This window comes from Pongo abelii, chromosome 8 (assembly GCF_028885655.2).
Source record: "Pongo abelii isolate AG06213 chromosome 8, NHGRI_mPonAbe1-v2.0_pri, whole genome shotgun sequence".
Lineage (NCBI taxonomy): Eukaryota > Metazoa > Chordata > Mammalia > Primates > Hominidae > Pongo > Pongo abelii.
This window is the reverse complement of record NC_071993.2, coordinates 92372756-92385539: the sequence shown is the minus strand read 5'-3', so window position 1 is coordinate 92385539 and position 12784 is coordinate 92372756. Positions and strand designations below refer to the sequence as shown.

General features: G+C 36.3%; 1 protein-coding gene across 7 annotated transcripts in view; it reads left to right on the top strand.

Annotated features, from left to right (window-relative positions):
- Positions 1–12784, top strand: part of PRKG1 (protein kinase cGMP-dependent 1) — a 1319235-nt gene that overhangs the window by 1057285 nt on the left and 249166 nt on the right. The window contains exon 1 of one of the 7 annotated variants that reach the window (XM_054522588.2): positions 3133–3423. The exons of the other annotated variants lie outside the window; for them this stretch is intronic. The gene's annotated coding sequence lies outside the window, so the exon portion shown is untranslated. Of the gene's footprint in view, positions 1–3132; positions 3424–12784 lie in introns of those variants that run through there. 7 annotated transcript variants of the gene reach the window in all.

Below are 12784 nucleotides of genomic sequence, written 5' to 3'. Positions count from 1 at the left end.
TGGATTTTATAAGTAGAAATGGTAGTCAAAGAACATTCCAGGATGAGAGAGTAACAGATGTGAAGCCCACATGGGAAAAGATATCCACAATACAACTAAGGCCCTGAAATGGCTGGAGTGTAGAGGGAGAGGGGGGTATTTAAACAGTCATGGTCTTAAACATCACAGCAAGAGATCTGAATATTATGCCATGGAGAATGTTGAGCACTTTAAGTTTTTGAGCATGAGTTGTAGGATTGCAGCAGTGTTTTGGGAATCAATTTCTAATGACAGAAATGAGTACACTGTAATGGAGATTAAATAAAATTCAAGACTTCACTTCTCTGTGTCTGAGTAGTTTTTCTAGGAACATTGTTACTAACCTCTTTTTTTTTTCTTTCTTAGACTAAGGAAAACTGTAAGATTAGTAGAAAGTCAAACTGTGAGCATAGGCTTTCTAAAGCAAACTTGGATTTAAATTTTGTTTCCAAAGTTTACCTGCTGGGCGCTCTTGGGAAAATTATTCAACCTGTTCAAGTTTCTGTTTTGTTCTGGTAAAATAGAGATCACAATACCTCAGAGAATCATTGTCCTAATTGAGATATCCTTAACACATTGTCTAGCATGTGATAAATGTTAAATTGTCTAGCATGTGATAAATGTTAAATTAATAGTAGCTGTTTTTTTGTACGCCATTGGTGGTATAAAAGTGAATATTTATAGTTAATATAAAATATTTGGTCATATTGTATTCAGGAAAATTAGCAGAATTTTAACTAATCATTTGTTTTTAATTCCCCCTTTTGCATTGCTGGAAATAGGAAAATAAAAATTCAGGAATGTGGTCTCAACCTCCTTGTGGTCCCACTTAAATGCAAATAAGTTAACCACTAGGGCTTCCACAGTAACCGTGTTCTAAAAATCTGTGATCACTACACTTGCTGAATTGGACATATCTTCATAAAGTAGGGAACAGCCTTTCTGTGTGTTTAAATGGTAAAGGTCCTGTGTTTTCTTTTTAGTAGTGGGTGTCTGCAGAGACATCCTGATGTAGTCTAGGTGCAGGAGTTGAAGGCAGCAGTAGGATAGTTGTCAGGGTATCACTACTTTGTTAAATTTTTTCATACTTAGGATGTGGGCTTTATCCTAGCAGGGAGAGAGACTGGGCCTTATATCTATACCCAGCATTCATTCAGTACCCCAACTTTTAGTATACTAATATTACTTGGGATGGATATATGAGCCCAAATGCCACCTTAGTACTTTCTAGTGAGTGCAAGTTATGCACACATCTCGAGTTCAGATTCCCTTCCTCTTGATGTCAAAGCACCTGGGAAGGAAACACTTTAATGAGAAGATTGCCTGGTGACTATTCGGTTAAAGCCAAAAGAAGTGGCGCATCTAAATGCATAATTCATTCAAGTGGTCAAGGTTGATAAAACGTACCTGGTCAAGGTTGATAAAACAACAGCACACTTCTCTGTGGTGACAAAAAAGCTTATAACCCTCAGACCTGTGATTTCTGACTTGCACACACATGTTGCTCCTGCATGTTTTCTCTTAACCCTCTCTTTCTGGGTTCCATTGCTAAGCAAACTATTTTTATGGTCTATGTTTATATCACCTTTTTAGCTATTTAGCTATTCCCAGCCTTGGAGACAGTCTGTCCTCCAGTTTTATGCAGGTTGAGCTACTGTATTTCCTTGAGTCTATCATTACAGCTACTATTACCAGTAGTGACATGTATCCTGAATTCAGAAACTCTAAAATATATGTAAAGCAGGAGCTGTTGGGGGAGGGAGGATTATGAAAGTAGTGCAGGAGTGTTTCTAGGGCTTCTACTAAGTGGGTTTGCGCAAGTGGCAAACACATTGAAATGCTACTGTACCAGTTAGTACATATCCTTTGCTAGTAACCCTCTGACTGCTGCCTCAGCTCATTCCTGAGGCCTCTAAACCACACCATGACCTAGGAAGGGACCTAGGACCCTGTGTAGCCTGTGTCTTTTCTGACTGGTTAGTGCCCTTAAACTGCTACTTATTAAATATTCTGTATACTATATTTGGTATTAGCTCTGGTAAATACACTAATTTCACCTTCTGGGGAAAAAAAAAACCTTTTCTTCCTTTGTCTCCTAATTTTTGAGAAGCACTCAAGTCTCACCAGTGCACTGCTTCTGAGGAGTTATATGGCATACTGTAGAATAAAAAAGGGGGCAAAATCCTAAATGACTCTGTCTTCAGCTCTGAGCAAGACTACTCTCAAACCAGCCTAGACAGAAACAAAAAATCCTTACCATAAGAACCACATCCTCCAATGTGTGAGGAGCCCTTTTCTCCCTCATGTAATTTAATTCTCTCTACTTTCCATTCTTTATTGACCTCAAGCACTCAAGATGCCCTTTAAACTAAATAGTGCCTTCTCAAAGAGAAATGTGAAGTGTTTATTTTAAACTCCTAAAGAAGTAAAATATTGAGTAAATTCTACATACATTTGACCTGCTCCACTATTTTTGCTATAGGGTTCATGAGAAACTGTGATCAACCTGCTCTTTTTCTTTTTGAGTACTGGATTTATTTTGGTAGAAACTTCAATACATATTTATACTTCAGATGGTGACTCTGAAACACTAAATCGTGTGATTCCCTGTAACACATTTCATAATCCGTCGGGGCAAACTATTTTCAAGTTCTGCTGAAGCTAATTGCCTTTGTAAATCAAATTGTTAAATTTGAATTATAGTTTAATTAGGTGGAGTAGAATGCTTGCTGGTCTACTCTATAAACAGTTTTATTCTGTTGTGAAATGAATAGGTCTGAAATGAACTCAGTTTAAAATAGATTTTTGGCGTTTTGTGGGCCTGCTTTGATATTACTCTTAGTCATTATATTATGTTAGCATATTTGCATCAGAAATCTCTGAAAGGAAATAGGAACAGTTTGACTTCCTCCTTTCCAATTTGGATGCCTTTTGTTCCTTTCACTTGCTAATTGCTCTGGCTAGGACTTTCAGTATTGTATTGAATGGAAGTGGTGAAAGTGGGCATCCCTATCTTATTCTGGATCTTGGAAGGAAAGCTTTTAACTTTTTCTCCCTTAAGTATGATGTTAGCTGTAAGTTTGTCATAAATGGCTTTTCTTTTTTTTTTTTTTTTTTTTGAGATGGAGTCTCGCTCTGTCACCCAGGCTGGAGTGTTGTGGCATGATCTTGGCTCACTGCAACCTCCGCCTCCTGTGTTTAAGCAATTCTCCTGCCTCAGCCTTCTGAGTAGCTGGGATTACAGGCACCCGCCACCATGCCCTGCTTATTTTTTTGCATTTTTAGTAGAGACGAGGTTTCACCATGTTGGCCAGGCTAGTTTTGAACTCCTGACCTCAAGTCATCTGCCCACCTCAGCCTCCCAAAGTGCTAAGATTACAGGTGTGAGTCACCACTTGTATTGAGGTACGTATCTTTTGTGCCTAATTTGTTTAGCGTTTTTATCATCAAATTGATGTTGAATTTTGTCAAATGCTTTTTCTGTGTTTATTGAAATGATCACATGGTTTTTATTCTTAATTTTGTTAATGTGATGAATCACTTTTATTGATTGACAATGTTGAACCATCCCTGCATCCTTTGGATGAATCCCACCTGATCATGCTGAATTATTTTTAAAGTGCTGTTGAATTCAGTTTGGTCGTATTTTGTGAAGGGTTTTTGCATCTGTATTCATCCAGAGTGTTGTCCTATAGTTTGTCATTTTTATTGTTGTGTTCTTGACTGGTTTTGCTATCAAAGTAATGCTGGCCTTGTAGAATGAACTTGGAAGAATTCCCTTCTCTCCAATTATCTGGAATAGTTTGAAAGGAATTAGTATAGTTCTTTAAATGTTTGGTAGAAGTCAGCAGTGAAGCCATCAGGTCCCATGCTTTTCTTAGACAGGAGATTTGTTATCACTGATTTAATCTTGTTAGTAGTTATTGGCCTGTTTATATTTGCTATTTTTTAATGACTGAATCTTCATAAGTTGTATGTGTCCAGGAATTTAGACATTTCTTCTAGGTTTTCCAATTTTTTGATATATAATTATTCATAATAATTTCTTGTGACCTTAAATATGTAAAACCCTAAGAGTCCTTCAAAAATTCTTAGAATTAATGAATAAATTTGCGAAAATTTCAGTATATGAAATCAATATATTTAAATTGGTAGCTTTTCTATACGTTAACAGTGAACTATCTAAAAAAGAAATAAAGAAATCTCATTTATACAATAATAGCTACATACACACAAAAATTAGATACCTAGGAATAAATTTAACCAAGGAGGTGAGGCAAGATCTCTACACTAAAAATTATAAAGCACTGACGAAAGAAATTAAAGAGAACAGAAATAAACAGAAGGATATTCTGTGTTCATGGATTAGAAAATTAATATTGGTATATTAAATATTGTTGAAATGCCCATCTACCCAAAGTGACATGCAGATTCAGTGTAATTTCTCTCAAAATACTAAGGGCATTCTTTGCAGAAATAGAAAAATCAATCCTAAAAATTGATATGGAACCACGGAAGACCTTGAATAGACAAAGCAATCTTAAGCAAAAAGAACAAAGCTGGAAGCATCACACTACCTGACTTCAAAATACACTAACAAGCTATAGTAACCAAAACACATGGTACTGGCATAAAAACAGATACACAGATGAATGAACAAAATAGAAAGCCCAGAAATAAATCCACATATCAACAGCCAACTGATTTTCAACAAAATGCCAAGAGCACACATTGGGGAATGGAGAGTCTCTTCAATAAATGGTGCTGGAAAAACTGGATATCCACGTGCAGAAGAATGAAACTAGATCCCTATCTCTCACCATATGCAAAAATCAACTCCAAATGGATTAAAGACTTAAACATAGGACCCAAAACTGTGAAAGTACTAGAAGAACATATAAGGGAAATGCTTCATGACATTGATCTGGGCAATAATTTTTGAGTAAAACCTCAAAAGCCCAGGCAACAAAAGCAAAAATAAACAAATGAGATTACGTCAAACTCAAAAGCTTCTGCCCAGCAGGGGAAACAATCAACATAGTGAAGAGACAGCCTACAGAATGGGAGAAAATATTCTCAAATTATGCATCTAACTGGGCATTAATATCCGGTCTATATAAGAAACTCAAACAATCCAACAGCAATAAAAAAACAAATAACTTGATTTAAAAATGGGCAAAAGATCTGAATAGTCATTTCTCAAAGGAAGATTTAGAAACGGGTAACAGGTATATAAAAAATGTTTTTATCACTAATTATCAGGGAAATGTGAATCAGAACCATGATGAGACTTCACCTCACTCCAGTTGGAATTGCTATTATCTAAAAGATAAAAGAAAGCAAGTATTAGTGAGTATGTGGATAAAAAGGAATCTTACTCTTGGTAGGAATGTAAATTAATATATTTATATGGAAAACAGTATGGAGGTTCCTCAAAAAATTAGAAATAGAGCTGTCATATGATTCAGTAAATTCACGATGGGGTATAAATCCAAAGGAAATGAAACCATATATTGAAGTGATATCTGGACTTGCGTGTTTATTGCAGCACTATGAAAGATATGAAATCATACCTTGGCTATCGTAAATAGTGCTGCAATGAATGAATGGATTAAAAATGTGGAATATATACACAATGAAATACTTTTTAGCTCTAAAAAATAAAATCCTGGCATTTGTGACAACCTGGATAAATCTGGAGGACATTAAGTGAAATAAGTCAAACACAAAAAGCTACATACTGCATGATCTCACTTATATGTGAAATGTAAAATTTGTTTCATAAAAATAGAGAGTAGAATATTGGTTACCAGGAGCTGGAGAGGGTAGGAGAAAGGGAGGGATGGGGAAAGATACAAAGTTACAGTTAGAGAGGAAAAATAAGTTTTGATATTCTAGTTCACATTTTACGTAAAAGTAATATATATTTCAAAATAGCTAAAAGAGGATTTGCATGTTGTCACCACAAAGAAATGATAAACATTTACGGTAATAGACTGCTAATTACCCGGATTTGAACATTACACATGTATATACATGTATTGAAACATCACATTTTATTTCATAAATATGTACAATTATACATCAATTAAAAGAAAAACTTAAAAAATTTTGAAAAAAGAAAAAAAAACACCAAGGATTGAAAATCCATTAAGTAAACAATGTCATTGAAGAGCTCAGTTAAACATAGGAAAAAAAAAAACAAAACCCAAGCATTTGTGGAATTTCAGCCCAGGTTATCCCTTTCTTTGTCTGATATTCAAGGTAAGGATTCAGATAGTCCAGGCAGCCAGTGCTAGGTCAACAGTTGTCTTTGAATCATAAACTCTGAAGGTGTTCAAGAAGCTTAAAAGATAATGATGTGCTCTAACCACCAAAGACACAAAGAACTCAAAAATATTTGAGATTCAAAGAAAGAAACCAGCAGTGCCAGTTGTACAAAAGCCTATGTAGTTATATTGCACTGTGAGAAGTGCTAAAAGTTAGTGTGGAAAATTGGGTACTTGGATATACCAAAATGTAATTATAAGTGATTGCCTTTTGTCATAATGTGGGAAAGGTAAGGCAGAAGATTGAGGAAGAAGATCAGAGAGCTCGATGAGGAAACAGATGAACTGAATCAGTGTGTCATTTACTTAAATGGAGATTATACATTCTTTTAAAAAAGTACTAGTACTTTCTACCTATGCACACCTTTAAAAGGGAAATAATTTTAAAAATGACAGAACTCCAATACAAGTATTTTTATTAATGATAATTACTAAGAATGATTTGATGTAGAAGCCAAGATACTTCATTGTTCTGAAAGTTTATGGCTTTTGTAAAGAAAGAAAAGTATTTATTTTATCAAAATGTTGTTTGTTGTAGTAAGGAATACGTTTTACACTTGGGTCTAGTACACACATAATTATTTACATGCACAAACCAAACACTTTTCCAGATTATACTTATCTTACTACATGTGCTTTATTTGATGTTTTCTGTTCTATTCCATTTTTTAAAAATGCTGTTTGCAGCCCTCTAAATAGATTTCTTGATACCTTTAACGGATTGCATAGAACAAGGGACACAGCAGCATACTCCCAGATGGGGTTACAGCTTCTCTTGGTTCTTTAGACACCACAAAAATGCAAAGCTGCCAGTCATTTCTGTTCATCCTGGTGACAGTCCCTTTAATTCCTTTAAGAAGCTTCATCTGGGTCCACTGCAGGAAATCTTTAAACCTTTGTGTCAACTCCAAACTGCTTGAGAGGCAGACGTACAGCAATTCTGAGTCTCAGCCAGCCTGTTGGCTTAGTACATTTGGGTGCAAGTCACAAATTAATTTTCTAAATTGTTTACATAGTACCAGTACTTCTTGCCCTAGGTACTTTCACATCTATTCCTTTCATCCATGTGGGAGCTAGTAAGAATCAATCCCAGCATCTTGATAAGGCAGATTTTAATTATGGTGTCTTTGGGATCTGACCATACATAGCTGGTCAGGATGAGGCTTAGGCCTGTCTGATATTCTAGCCCCACAATATCTGTCCTATCTAGTGGGGATCAGGCTGATTTATAGAGCAACCCAAGGGTTTTAAATACAAATGGGTACCTCAGTAGAAACAAGGTCCTGAGACTACTATCAAGGTAGGTAGAAATGTAATGATTCAAGGAGAAAGGACCAAGCACAAATGCCTTGTAGCTAGAATGTATCACAACACCAGAAAGAGCAAGGCAAAGTTCAAGGTGAAGTAGTTTGATAAACAATGTTACAGGTAAGTGAGTAATGTTTCATCCAGGGCTGTTATGACATAAAGGAACGTGACAAGGGACAGCTGTGTACATATAGATTCTTAGCAATGGAAGTGACACAGACTCATATTTGTGCCCAGCTATTTGTGTCTTAAATAATCTTGGTGAGCTAGGCAAGTTTGGTGTCTTGAGGGACAGTGATGGGCAGGCTCTCTATCCAGAAGTCTTAGATAACTATACTTGATGATTAAAAGAAAAAAAAAAATTTCTGTCCACACTTGGGTTTCTACCAAGGTGTTTAGGTTTTCTAGGTGCTCTGAGTCAGCCCCAGAGGAATGGAGGGACACACTTCATTGACGATTAGAGCTCTCTTTGTTTGATATCCACATTTTCAGTCCTGGTGACACGATGGTTCTTGCAGGCAGGCAAAAGGCTCTGACTGTGGTTATCTGGAAACCATCCTTCCTTCCCATGGTAGAGTGATCCTGGTGAAACTTTTAAGCAGTCAAAATGCATGCTGATGTTTGCTGAGATTCTGGTTTTGACTCTTTAGGATGTGTTTTTGTGTTTCTTCTCATCCACAGGACATTAACTAGGGAGATCTCTGAATTTTGAATACAAAGTAAGGTTGGAAGTGTACTTTACTATTGTGATTTTTTTTTGCGATAGAGGAGAGAATGGTAAAGAAGACATTAAACTTTAGATCGTTCAGAGGTTGAAGGTCACTGGGTTAATTATATTGGATTTGGAGAATGACCCAATAAAAATAAATTCATTTCTACTTTATGAGTTATACGATTCAGTCACTCTGACCTTTTTTTATGTAAACTACATGACTACATGCACTCATCATCTGAGCACCTTTACATTTGTAGAGGTATTTGTACCTTTACAAACACTGTTCTCTGTGCATGCAAAGCCCTTCCCTCTTCTTCCCCATCCAGTGAGGAATCACTGCCTGCCTGGGAAAAGCTTTGTATTATAGATTATTTGCATACTGTTCTATCTCTGTACACTGAAATTTCCCTAAAAATAATAAAACTAACAATTTATAGGTATATCGTGATTACAATATGACAGACACTGTGTTTTGTTATTATTAACTCATTCAGTCCTCACAACAATCTGTTTATGGAGGTATGGTTATATTTTGCAGAAAAGAACATGGCATAGGAAAGTTAAGTGACTTTCTTAGGGTTCCAGAGCTGGATTTGTAACCAGGGAGCCTGCCTCCAGTATCTGTTTAATCACAATGTTATGCTGACTCTCTAATTGTTGACTGTGTCTTGTGTATCTTTGTAGCCTTAGTGTGAAGTGCAGTGTCTCATTCATAGGAGGCACACATAAATAATTTTGGTTTAATTAATGAAATTAACAAAAGGCTGCACTCTCCTAACCAGATTGTGTATCTCCTCTGCACCTGAAGTTCAGACTTGGTAAAGCAGGATTTTACACATTAATTTGAGAAGATCTGGAGGCAAGTTTTTATTCTGCCCAAGAAATGTGGGGAAGTATTGGATATAAATAAAGAGAGTGTCCCAAGTGGAAGATGAGATGTAGCACTTAAATAGAAAAACTCTATAGTATGAGAGATGTGTAATTCCTCATACATAATTCCTGATTATCCCAGATGTCCAGTAGATTGGGACAGGGTGGTGATGGTATAAGGAAGCAAAATTAGAAAAAGTGTTCCAGGATTTGTTTATTCTTTTGATATCTTGGTTAATTTGTGGATGATGATATGAGGAACAAAAATTTTCTTTTAGAGGATAGGAAGGAGAGCATATTAAAATTATAGCCTGAATGAAGTTATCTATTATCCAAGAAAACAGTTCATAACAGAACAAATCCTTTCAACAACGGTTTTTCCATGAGTGAGGAATGGCCCATTTATGACAACTTTTGTGCACTGAAAAATATTGCTGCACTAGTTCTGTGACGAAATCTGTGGTGACCATGGATTGGAGATCAGAGTGAGAAGAACTTCTGGTTTACAGATGTGATGGCTAACTGGTTCCAGAATAGATTTTACCTAAAACCTTATATTCCAAACCACCAAAATCCAAGGATAGCAATGGTGAGAATTTTATGCTGTTATGAATAGCTTTCAGTCGTTCTTAGCATCTCTGGATAATCTAGGACCAGTCATATCTAACACAAAAGTCCATAGTCAAGAAATGCCTTGCTTGTTGCCTACCTAACTAGCATGGTTTTTGATTAATCAAGCTGTTTGATGATTCAGTTCTACATGAAGAGGTCTTGCCTTTGGAGTAAATCTGGGATATTAGGGAGAGGTAAGAATTTCCTTTGAGGAATTGACTGATTTTGGCCCTAAAAAGGCAGATCCCAGTATTTTAAATAGTGTTCTTCATCTTAATGTAGGACTCTTCTTCTGAGATATATCTTCTGAAAGAATGAGGTACAAATCATGACCCAAGATCATATTGATTAATCTTAACTCAGCAGATTTCCAGTGATTATTCTCTGTTTCAAATATTTATTAGTCATGCTTTAGTTGAGATGTACATGAGATACACATGTATATGTATATATAAATAAAGTGGGCATACAAAGGTGGTTTATACTTATTGCAGCTATTTTTATAATCAGTAGCAATTACCATAGTATTGGTAATTGCCTGAATTGGTAATGGCCTGAATTACATATGACCTGATCATTAGAAAAATGTCAATTATGGATTATCTATCCTTTAATAAAGACTTAAGCATAACTCCAAACTTAAATATACAGGAAATAATGATGTAATCTTGGGCTGAAATAATTTAGGGTGAGAATTTATTTCAGAATGATATACTGTGTTTTAGTTTATATTAACTGAGATTCAATGAGAGATTACATTACAGTCAGAATTGAAAATGAAATTGCTAGTTAAAATATGGTAGATTTGATATCAATAACTATGACTGTGATCTAACAAAAGAAAATAAATCATTTATATTCACCAAGGAGTCACCATCAAGGCCTTGAACAACCGTATCCAGTGTTGTAATAAGCCTCTGTCACGTGTCATCAAATATGTGTAGAATTTTAAAATAGCTAAATGTACATTTATATCTTAATGTTGAATTCTGAGAACCCAAAGGCACACAATATTAACAAGAAAAGCCATACCTTATATTTTAGCAGCAATGAGAAGACAGGCTTTTTTAACTCACAAGTTTTAGAAATAAAATTTCAAGTTACTGTCTTTGGGGAAATGTATTGCTTAATTTAGACGTGCTGTCAATTTTCTTTCTCTATCTATCCTCCTAATCTCTGATTTATAACTCCGTTTTCTTATTTGAAATGAAGAGGTTTGGGCTAAATCTATCTTCAATCTAGTTATCTTTCAACAAATACATATTGAATGCCTATTTTGTGTTAGGCACTGTTCAGAGTGAAACAATGAATATAGCATAAGACCTCCAGGTAACGGGGGGAGGAGTCGCAGACAGCAAGCAAAAGAGTAATAATTTCAGATCATAAAGAGTGTGATAGAAGACTCTTCTCACAGAAGGCTTTGCTGTGGTTTGCAGCTGTGCTGGTTATCACGCAGTCATTAAAGCATGCAGGAGCATTTTGGCAGCAGCAAACCTTTGGATAGCTTTCTAATACCATAGAAATACAAACAGTAATGTGGGATACAAAGTGAATGGGGTCGGAGTGCACACTGGTAAGATTGGCCAGAAAAAGGCTTTATGAGGCTCCAATGATGACAGCAAGATAATGTCAAAAATCTTAAGGAGGAGTGCTAGAGAAAGGACCAGTTGAGTGCAAAGTCCCTAGAAGGGATCCAGAATGGCACATGCAAGTCACAGAAAAAAAGCCAGCAAGTCTGAAACAGAATCACAAGGGTGATAATGGGAGGGGAAAGGATGGAAAAGTGAATAGGGGTCAGAATACAAGGAATTTTACAGACCACAATAAATTGTTTATGATTTTACTTATAGTAAGAAGCCATTGAAAGTTTTTAAGCAGTAAAGTGATTTCAATTGATTTGTTATTTGAAAGGTCACTTTGATGGCAGTGAGAAAAATAGAAGGGATGGTTTGGGGTATAATGAGTAGACAAGTGACAGGGAGACCAGATAAGTAGGCATTGCAAAAGTCCAAGATAAGATTTTGTCTTGAACAAGGGAAAAAACAATGGGGATAGTGGGAGAATATTGGGCTTAGCCCATGAGTTGGAAGTAGAAGCCTTTCTAATGGACTGACTGTGGGCAATATTAATGATGGGGATTAAGGAAGACTACCTCATTTGTGCAATTAGTTTTGAGTCCCTATTATGTTCCAAGCACAAGGTTAGGCACTGGGCATTTTATGTGTGGTGAGCAGAACTAGACACAGTGCTTTCAGAGGAGTTAAAATCTGGTGAAAAATGATCATGCAAGTCCATAAACAAGTACAAGCCTAGAAAAGGGCAATGAAATAGAGCTGTGTGGTATTGTAAGTTCATACAGTGGAGAGAACTAATTTAGCCAGAATGTGTGTGTGTGAGAGAGAGCATGTGTGCATGTGTGTGTGGTGGTGGTGGTGGTAAGGGTGGATATGCCATGTGAGAGAAGGCTAAGATCTGAAAGAAAAGTAGGATATAACTAGGGAAGCAGCAGTGAAGTATTGCAATAGGAGTGCTCAGGCCTGGTGGTGGCACAGTCAAGGAACCAACCTCAGAAGCCTGGCAGGGCTGGAGGGCAAAATCGGGAACAGTGAGAAGAGGTTGGATACTATGGCATTGAGCAGACATGGTCTCGCAGGCCATGTTCGGGAAACTGGCTTTTATCTTAATAACTACGGAAACCTTTGAAAGGAAACAGTCTAATTGCTAAGATTTCTTCTTACTCTAAATTCTGTATATTTCTTTGATTTAATTTGAAATATGAAAATGGTAGAGCTGTAAAATGACCTTCAAAAACCAGTGAAAGTGCTGGCATTTGATTAACATAATTAGAGAGCCTCTTGAAGTATCAGCATGCAAGATCGTCTTCCCCTCAGGTGCAACTAAACGTTTCAGAATAGCTTAGTCATTACAGTCC